The sequence below is a fragment of the Taudactylus pleione genome, unplaced genomic scaffold (assembly GCF_031769625.1).
Source record: "Taudactylus pleione unplaced genomic scaffold, aTauple2 ptg000407l, whole genome shotgun sequence".
In the NCBI taxonomy this organism is placed as follows: Eukaryota; Metazoa; Chordata; class Amphibia; order Anura; family Myobatrachidae; genus Taudactylus; species Taudactylus pleione.
This window is the reverse complement of record NW_028284809.1, coordinates 3,569,424-3,580,311: the sequence shown is the minus strand read 5'-3', so window position 1 is coordinate 3,580,311 and position 10,888 is coordinate 3,569,424.

Below are 10,888 nucleotides of genomic sequence, written 5' to 3'. Positions count from 1 at the left end.
GTCCCCCCTTTGGGCGGTGACCAACTTGCCGCTCTCAAAGGAAAGAATGCTCCCCAGGCACTCCTGCGCTAAATAATAGGCCGCCCAGGAGCACTGCTTCCCGCCAAAGCCCGGTTCATAGAACCAGGCCCGCCACCAAACTGTGACCCTTTGAGACCTACAGGAAACTGCAGAGGTCGCTGATAAAGAGCTCTAGCCCCACTCCCGTGAGGTGTACCCCGTCAGGCCTAAAGAAGCTCTCCTCGTAACGCAACGTATGACGCGGCCCCCCCATGCTAAGGACAAAACGGCCAATTGCCATATTGACCTTTCCGCGAACTCCATCCAATGCCTTGCCAGTCTGGGGTCCACGCCAAAATCGACATGGGACAATGTCCGACCATGTGACGCTGACGTTGGGCCAACGGTTAACAAGCACTTGCAAGTCATTCCTAATAGAGTGTATCAGCTCAATGCCCTTGCACGTGCCCAAATCGCTCCCCCCCAAGTGAATGACCACCCAGTCATCTTCTGCCATCCATAAGGCATCCAGCAGGCGCTTACGGCGCATACCACGAAACCCAGCCAATGGACGTCACTTGCACCCAACAAATGCGGGGCCTGCAATGCTAAGGGGTGCCCAAAATTTGAATGACCACACCCGACAGTTAGCATTCCTGGGCAACCCTGCAAGAAAAGTTACCCAGCCAGAAATTCATTCTTACATAATAACAAACTAACCCGCGGGAAGGGAAACAAATAGTTGGGTGACCCATCTGAAGATGAAAAACAGCAAAACCTCTTTGAGGGCAAAAAGCTGAAAATCCTTTCAGAATCCCTAGCGGCAGTAGGCATAAGGCCCCTGGGTTTCCCAACAAACTCGCAAGAAGCGCAGCTACTTAAGCAACTTATCCCCCCATAAATAAGTTTTATAAGCTGATGACTTCCACCGACCCAACTTTTGTAAGGTGTCGACCGAAGCACCATCAACCGCTGCGCAAGTTGCTGCCCCTATCCTACATGAATGCGTCCCAAAATGTTCTGTGGGCAAGCCTAAAGCGAATAAGACAATTCTGAAACAGCCTTGTAAACTGAAACCTGGACAAAGGTGTAAGATTAACATGGATAAGTCACTGCGCACCCCCTGGCGGGCGAAGAGTATTAAATCGCCCCGCCAGAGCAACTGGACAAATTACTACATCTGAATGTTCTGTGATAGAAATCCAACGCCCCCCACCAAGTTGATCTGTCTTGGACCTATGTATTTTACGCAATATCAATGTCGGCTTAATTACCACGTGTTTAAACATTAGACCCGTCGATGTGGAAGTTTTATTAGATGCCACGAGCTCACCGATTCTAAACGCCCCAAAATATGCTAATGAAAATTCTAAACTAAAAATGGGGCGATTCATATTCGCCTAACGCAACCCCCGATACTGCCACAATCAAATCTTTAAGTAGGGCCGGGTCAACTGGTCTACGTGCATCGCCTGTGCTAGGGTGTTCCTTCGCCCACCCCTTCATCGCCTTGATTAGAAGGAACGAATTTGTGGGATCTGCCATACCATGCAACTTAGAAAAGTAAGCGATACCAGATAGCGCTGCAGACATAGCCGCCTTAGAACGACCCCCTTCCTGCCAGTTCCAAATAAACTGCCATACAGTCATCAAACCGTCTTACCCCCCCACGCTTGGAAGCCAAGAAACCCTGCCAAGCGTCCCAAGCCGCTTTGTAGGTCTTTAATGTGCCAGGGGCCAGAGACCTCAGTGCGAAGACTCTGATGCCGGCACAACAATCTGCCCGACATGGGAGGGGCAGGTTAAACCATGAAGAGAAGCGTAAGGAGCGAGCGAACGAAACCTGTCCCACTGTAAACGAGATAAGGAATCTGCTATCTCATTAGAAACACCCGGAACATGCTGCGCCCTAAACTCAATGTTCCTTCGCAGGCAAAGAAGTGTCAAGTGCCTCAACAACTTCAAAGCCAACAACGATTCCGCCCTCTGATTATTCACCGCCTGAACCACGCCCGAATTCGCACCAGAAAAGGATCTGCCTATTACAAAGCCTGTGGGCCCACAGCTCAACAGACACCACAATAGGGAACAGCCAGAAGCAGAATGTTCCTAGTAAGGCCTAAAACCCCCCCAAGCTTCCGGCCAAGGCTCCACGCACCAGTCCCCTTCGAAAAAGGCGCCAAACCCGACGGAACCGGACGCGTCCGTAAATAGTTGAAGCTCGGAATAAGCTACAGGGGCCTGGGCCATATCCGAAAGCCATTGAAATTACACAGGAACAGCAACCAAATGCGAAGGTCCTCCCTCAGATCTTGGGATATGCGAACGAGGTGATGGGACTTCTTAACCCCCTCCATGGCTCTTTCCAGCCGCCTACCAGAAACCCGTCCCATAGGAATGACTCTACATGCGAAATTAAGGAGGCCTAGCAAGGACTGCAACTGCTTCAGCGAGACCTTTTTCGCTAAAACAAATGCTTTCAGCAACTCTCCCAAACGTCGCGCCTTCTCAATCGGCAAACTGCATAAACCTAGCACGGTGTCTATTTCTATACCCAAATACGATAAGCGTGTAACCGGACCCTCCGTCTTGTCCTTGGCAACAGGAACACCTACCACTGCGAACAAGGCCTGCAAGGAAAACAGCAAATCCTCGCAAACCTGGGTATCCGCTGGCCCCACCAACAGAAAATCATCTAGGTAGTGGGACACACCAGCTTGCTCTGTACCCGCCTGTAAGCACTATTGCAAAAAGGAGCTAAAACATTCAAAAAAGGAACACGAGATGGAACATCCCATCGGCAAACCTCTATCAACATAATAGAGCCCCGCAACTCTAAAACTCATGTACTTAAAAGATTCGGCGTGAAGGGGCAACAGCCGAAAAGCGGACTCGATATCCACCTTGGTTAATAAAGTGCTCCTACCAAAAATCTGTACTATATCTAGAGCCTACTCAAAGAATTGATAAACGACCCGGCAATCCAATGGATCTAGCGCGTCGTTGACCGACCCTCTCTCTGGGTAAGAAAGATGCTGTATCAGCCTGAACTTAGCCGGTTCCTTCTTTGGTACAACCCCTAAAGGCGATACGCACAAACCCTCCAAAGGGGGGGGAAGAAAAAGGGGCCACAACCTGCGCCCCAACCCGACCTCGGCTTCAATCTTAGCTCGGACTACGTCCGGGTGGATGCGGGCCGACTTAAGATTTCTCTTAGCAACAACTGAGATGTCCTGTGTCAAAGGCAACCTAAAACCCTTACTAAACGCATGTAACAAAAAGGCCTCCCTGACAGGATAACGACCCAACCAACTCTTCAAAGCCCCTAGGACGACCGGCGAAGGTGTTTTACTTAACACCGCCTCGCGGCTCATCGCGCTGATCGCCCCGACTCTCCGTAGTACCACTGAGTTGCCCACAATCTTTAGCCGGGTGCCCACTCCCACAGAGCTTGCATATGTGCCTATACCGATAGCCCGATCCTTTATTACATTGGGCGTTATTAAATGCATAGCATTTCCCTCTGCCGGCTCTGGCACCACCTGTACGGGCCAGAAAGGGCTGCTTGCGTACCGCCGAAGGCTCCGAAGGCGCGCCAGGCAGTTGGTTGACTTCGAGCCAAACTTCTACGTCCTTGAAGCCGCATTGAAAAAACTGCCTGTCCTTCCTGTGTTTTACGAAATGTCTCGTCGTAATGCCTCCAAACTATACTCTTGCCTGACGAGTGCATACCACGTACCATATGCATACACTTGAGGACATTCATGTACTCCCCCGGGCGTGATTCAAGGTAGCAAGCTGCGCCTCTCCCTAACCTTAGACCGCAAACCCCTAAGGATAGCCGTGTTTGCGCAGTGTACCATATCCCCCGTAGCATCTGGAACCTTAGCTGCCGACACTGTGCTGACCCTCTTGGGACTTCGTTTTCCCTTAATCTTGTGCGCTACGTATCGCATAAGCTTACGCGGCCTCTCTGATGAACTTGCAGAATCGCTATAATCAGTGGAAAATGAGTGTGTGCTGTGCAACATGGAAAAACATGCTCACCGGAAACTGCTGCCAAAGGACCGGCCACTTCCTCCTGAGTGTTCGCCAACAGTCCCTCGCTGCGTGGTGCGCCCACCACGACTTGACTCGTTGATGCCACCTCACCGTCCGTCCTCTGGATCTCAACAACCCGACTGGAATGAACAGAAGCTGCGACCTGGGGACTTGACACAATCACTGGTGACTCAGACCGCACAGCAACTCCTTCCGTGGAACGAGGGGCATGGGGGAGTGCGGGTGGCAGGGGTGTATGGACAGTTGCAGGTGGCTGGGGGAGCGGAAGGGGGAGGGGGGGTATGCATGGACTGGGTATGTGCAGCCGAAGTGGCCAGGGGAAGGTAAAAAGGTGGCGACAGGACTTGGTAATATGGCCTGAACCCTTGCGAAAAGGGGCGGGCCCGGGGGTTGTTGCGGGGGGGGCATACTGGAACATAGCGGGTGTATTTGAAAATTGGGGGGGGAGGATGGGGGCCAGGGGCATAGAAATATGGGGACCAGCTGGGCTGCTGCGCTGCTAAAGAGTTGAAAGGGGGGGGGGGGGTTGCTGCACATTAACACCCTCCCAAGGCGAAGGGGTAGGACCCCCGCTCCTAGATGCAGGGGGGGGGCATCGGGAAATAATGCGCTGGGAGGGACACTTAGGGCCCTAGATATAATGGACCCTGCAGCTGATCCTACACTACTGGGGGAACCCTGGTGGCTGGAAAGTAATGGTGAGGGTTGAGGAGGAGGAGGCCCCCCTGCTACTGAAGCAGTGGGGGCGGAGGGGGGTGATGCAGGGATGTGCAGGGCTCCCTGTGCGGTGTCCGGGGCTAAAATGGCCGATACAGGGCGCGGGCTGGCTGTGAACTGTGGGGGGAAAGGCGCTGAGTTGCGGCCGCCCGCGGTGCCGCCGGAGAGCCGGGCGGCCATCAGCTGTGGAGAGGCAGCAGGGGAGGACAGGGAGCGGGGGCCGGCGGAGGGCGCGCGTACATGCACGCGAGCGGGTGCGGGATCGCGGCCTGCAGCATGGCGCGACCCGCGCCAGGCTGGGGGAGAGGCCGCGAATGTGACCGGCCTGGAAGCCTACATAAAGCGGCGAGGGGGTGGCGCTGAACGGCGAGCCTGGGCACAATGCAATGCAGGGATGAGGGAGGGGGAGTTGGACAGGGGGGGGGATAAAACAAAGCAGGGATGAGGTGACAAAAAAAAAAAAAGGGGGGGGGGAGTGGAAAGGAGCTGAAAGGAAAGAAGTAAGGGAAAGAGAAGAATAAAAAGATAGATAGGATGTGAAATAAAAAGAAGAATTGGACAAAAGAAATAAAGCTATATAAGAAACTGTGTGATACTTAGCCAGCCTGTTTGCAGAAACTGGAAAAGAGGAAAATGGCTCCTCTGACCAGGCTATTTATATGGGTACCCTGAACACTCCCACTAATCCTACGATAGGCCTATCTCCCCCAAATGACCACTACCATAACCACACCTTCGCCCAAGCCTTAACCCTTAACTAACTAACAAAACTAAATATCAAACAGGGTGCTTATCTATCCTCAAACTTAATTAAGTATTCGGATGCATTAAGCTGCAGCGCACCATGACACCTCTCCATGATTCCTTACCCCACTCCTCTCTACAAATCCAGGTAAAGATGGGAACTATGGGCCTGATTCACTGAGTCACCATGATGATTTCGGTCGCAGTTGAGCATTTTTCCTATTGTGCATGTGTCTAGGTGTCACTGCGCGTACGTCCTGATTGTGTGCGTACAGAGCGTGTCTGGGTGTCACTGCGCGTACGTCCTGATTGTGTGCGTACAGAGCGTGTCTGGGTGTCACTGCGCGTACGTCCTGATTGTGTGCGTACAGAGCGTGTCTGGGTGTCACTGCGCGTACGTCCTGATTGTGTGCGTACAGAGCGTGTCTGGGTGTCACTGCGCGTACGTCCTGATTGTGTGCGTACAGAGCGTGTCTGGGTGTCACTGCGCGTACGTCCTGATTGTGTGCGTACAGAGCGTGTCTGGGTGTCACTGCGCGTACGTCCTGATTGTGTGCGTACAGAGCGTGTCAGGGTGTCACTGCGCGTACGTCCTGATTGTGTGCGTACAGAGCGTGTCTGGGTGTCACTGCGCGTACGTCCTGATTGTGTGCGTACAGAGCGTGTCTGGGTGTCACTGCGCGTACGTCCTGATTGTGTGCGTACAGAGCGTGTCTGGGTGTCACTGCGCGTACGTCCTGATTGTTTGCGTACAGAGCGTGTCTGGGTGTCACTGCGCGTACGTCCTGATTGTGTGCGTACAGAGCGTGTCTGGGTGTCACTGCGCGTACGTCCTGATTGTGTGCGTACAGAGCGTGTCTGGGTGTCACTGCGCGTACGTCCTGATTGTGTGCGTACAGAGCGTGTCTGGGTGTCACTGCGCGTACGTCCTGATTGTGTGCGTACAGAGCGTGTCTAGGTGTCACTGCGCGTACGTCCTGATTGTGTGCGTACAGAGCGTGTCTAGGTGCCACTGCCCGTCCGTCCTGATTGTGTGCGTACAGAGCGTGTCTAGGTGCCACTGCGCGTCCGTCCTGATTGTGTGCGTACAGAGCGTATCTAGGTGCCACTGCGCGTACGTCCTGATTGTGTGCGTACAGAGCGTGTCTAGGTGTCACTGCGCGTACGTCCTGATTGTGTGCGTACATAGCGTGTCTAGGTGTCACTGCGCGTACGTCCTGATTGTGTGCGTACAGAGCGTGTCAGGGTGTCACTGCGCGTACGTCCTGATTGTGTGCGTACAGAGCGTGTCTGGGTGTCACTGCGCGTACGTCCTGATTGTGTGCGTACAGAGCGTGTCTGGGTGTCACTGCGCGTACGTCCTGATTGTGTGCGTACAGAGCGTGTCTGGGTGTCACTGCGCGTACGTCCTGATTGTGTGCGTACAGAGCGTGTCTGGGTGTCACTGCGCGTACGTCCTGATTGTGTGCGTACAGAGCGTGTCTGGGTGTCACTGCGCGTACGTCCTGATTGTGTGCGTACAGAGCGTGTCTGGGTGTCACTGCGCGTACGTCCTGATTGTGTGCGTACAGAGCGTGTCTGGGTGTCACTGCGCGTACGTCCTGATTGTGTGCGTACAGAGCGTGTCTGGGTGTCACTGCGCGTACGTCCTGATTGTGTGCGTACAGAGCGTGTCTAGGTGTCACTGCGCGTACGTCCTGATTGTGTGCGTACAGAGCGTGTCTAGGTGCCACTGCCCGTCCGTCCTGATTGTGTGCGTACAGAGCGTGTCTAGGTGCCACTGCGCGTCCGTCCTGATTGTGTGCGTACAGAGCGTATCTAGGTGCCACTGCGCGTACGTCCTGATTGTGTGCGTACAGAGCGTGTCTAGGTGTCACTGCGCGTACGTCCTGATTGTGTGCGTACATAGCGTGTCTAGGTGTCACTGCGCGTACGTCCTGATTGTGTGCGTACAGAGCGTGTCAGGGTGTCACTGCGCGTACGTCCTGATTGTGTGCGTACAGAGCGTGTCTGGGAGTCACTGCGCGTACGTCCTGATTGTGTGCGTACAGAGCGTGTCTGGGTGTCACTGCGCGTACGTCCTGATTGTGTGCGTACAGAGCGTGTCTGGGTGTCACTGCGCGTACGTCCTGATTGTGTGCGTACAGAGCGTGTCTGGGTGTCACTGCGCGTACGTCCTGATTGTGTGCGTACAGAGCGTGTCTGGGTGTCACTGCGCGTACGTCCTGATTGTGTGCGTACAGAGCGTGTCTGGGTGTCACTGCGCGTACGTCCTGATTGTGTGCGTACAGAGCGTGCCTGGGTGTCACTGCGCGTACGTCCTGATTGTGTGCGTACAGAGCGTGTCTGGGTGTCACTGCGCGTACGTCCTGATTGTGTGCGTACAGAGCGTGTCTGGGTGTCACTGCGCGTACGTCCTGATTGTGTGCGTACAGAGCGTGTCTGGGTGTCACTGCGCGTACGTCCTGATTGTGTGCGTACAGAGCGTGTCTGGGTGTCACTGCGCGTACGTCCTGATTGTGTGCGTACAGAGCGTGTCTGGGTGTCACTGCGCGTACGTCCTGATTGTGTGCGTACAGAGCGTGTCTGGGTGTCACTGCGCGTACGTCCTGATTGTGTGCGTACAGAGCGTGTCTGGGTGTCACTGCGCGTACGTCCTGATTGTGTGCGTACAGAGCGTGTCTGGGTGTCACTGCGCGTACGTCCTGATTGTGTGCGTACACGGAGAATCTGTAACAACGAGGTAGATATGCATCATCAAATGGATTTAATGATTGCTAAATTTGTGGATAGGGGGTATTGTTATGATACCTTACTTAAAACAAAAGAAAAGGTAATTTCTATACCATGTGATAAAACACTTATCGCAAAAAAGAAAAAAAGTACTATTAATAGGTTACCGTGGCCAACTAGATACAATACAGCCAGTGGTAAAGTTCAGATGGCTATTAAGAACCATTGGCCATTGATTACCTCTGATAAGGAATTGCCTACTCTATGTGATAAATGTATTCTTACTTGTTACTCTCGGGGAAGAAATCTCCGTGATTATCTTATACATACTGATGTGTCAGGTTTTGGTAAAGATACATCTAGAAATTTTTTAGGTCCCCTTAAAAAAGGCTGTTTTAAGTGTGCGGGGTGTGTCACCTGTGGTTACATGTTAACCGGTGACACAATCAAACATCCATATTCAGCTAAACGGTTTAAAATCTCTCATCATGTAAGTTGTTCCAGCAAGTTTGTGGTGTATGCCCTTATATGTCCTTGTGGCAAATATTATATCGGTAAGACCGACCGGCAATTTAAAGAGAGAATGGCGATGCACAGATCTTCGATCCGTGCCGCCATTCTCTCTGGTACAAGTGAACAACCTGTGGCCAAACATTTTGCCACTGTTGGACATTCCCTTACTGCAATGCGACACATGATTATCGATCATGTACCTCCTTTATTGAGGGGTGGGAATCGGTCTAGGATTCTTCTGCAAAAGGAGTCTAGATGGCTTTTTCTCCTTGACTCATTGAGCCCTAAGGGACTTAATGAGACAATGGGACTTCATTGCTTTCTTTAATTTACTGTATTTTACTGTATTTGTTATGTTACTGCTTTATAACTTAATCACCTTCTTTAAATTTGGATGAAGGTATAGCGTTACTGTTTTCTATTTGTTCGTCATGTGCTAATATTGCGTGATTAGTTAATGGTCATTTTTTATGATCTCTGTTTCTCTGCTCTTTTAAAGGTGTGTGTTGCTAATATGCTTTTTATGTCAGTGATAGCATTCTTTCAGAGTATTTTTGATACCTATGTTTTGTATTATGATTTTTTCTGTTATGTAACCATGTATGTCTCTGTTTATTAGTTGTTACCATGGTGATGGGTGCACATGGGTGATGTCATCATTATGTGCGCAATGGCGCGATTCCAGCCGGAAGCTGGATGTTTGCACACGGAACTCTGGTGAAGGGGAGCACTTATTTAAGGTATGTATTGTTTTTTATTCTGTGTCCTGATGAAAATGCCTATGCATTGAAACGTTGATGTAGAAAAGACTGCTATTTCGTGTGTGTTGTTATTACAAATCCCTGAGTGCCGCCGTTTCTTGGAGTGCTATGTGTGTATGTGTATATATATATATATAAATATATATATATATATATATACGCACACATATAGCTTGTTTGTGTGTAGACTATATATATATATATATATATATATATATATATATATATATAAAAAGTATATGTGTGAGACATACTCAGCAAACATACAGTATACACACACAGCATTCAGCACATACACACGTAGCATTCAAACAGCATACATACACATATTGAAGCATACACACGCAGCATACTTACTAAGTACAGACACACACATAACATATTAATAGCAGCTTTTCCTACTGCTAGCTGCAGACGTCCTCCTCGGTGCCGGGCTGCTGGGCACCAGCGATCCTCCCTCAGGCTCTCCAGCGCTCACTCTGGGAGGACTGTGTAGACATTACGGTGCGCTGCCCAGACCCTGCCGGTTTAGCTGTCAGCTCTTTCGTGTCAGGTGATGTGAAAGCCACCTGACGCGTAAGCGCTGACAACGCTAATGGTAGCTGAAGGGGACAGTGGGTGGTCCGCGGCTAGTGCAGAGACGGAGACAAGGTTGTCTCCGTCTCTGGAAAAAAAAGTGACCAATCAGGGGGGGTTTCTGGGGGCTTAGAAACCCCCCCCTGCGTGCGCTACTGGCATTGTCATATAAATAGTATGACGGAGTCATATAAATAGCGTAGCATTGTCATATAAATAGTATAGCACTATCATATAATAGTGTGGCATTTTCATATAAATAGTATAGCACCATCATATAAATAGTATGACAGAGTCATATAAATAGCGTAGCATTGTTATATAAACAGTGCCGGATTAACGGGGGGTAGGGGTGGGGGGCGACAGGGGGCACTATCATATAAATAGTATATCAGTCATATAAATAGCGTAGCATTGTCATATAAATAGTATAGCACTATCATATAAATAGCGTAGCATTGTCATATAAATAATATAGCGCCATCATATAAATAGTGTAGCATTGTCATATAAATAATATAGCACTATCATATAATTAGTAGAGCATTGTAATTTAAATAATATAGCACCATCATATAAATAGTATAGCAGAGTCATATAAATAGCGTAGCATTGTCATGTAAACAATTTATCAGTCATATAAACAGTGGCATCCCTCCCTTCGGTGACACCCGGTGCGGGGAGGGACACCATGCATAGTATATGGCTGAGGTGGGCCGGAGGAGGCAGAACTGGCTCCGTCTCCTCCGGCCCACTTTAATCCTGATGGGTGTGAGGGCCCT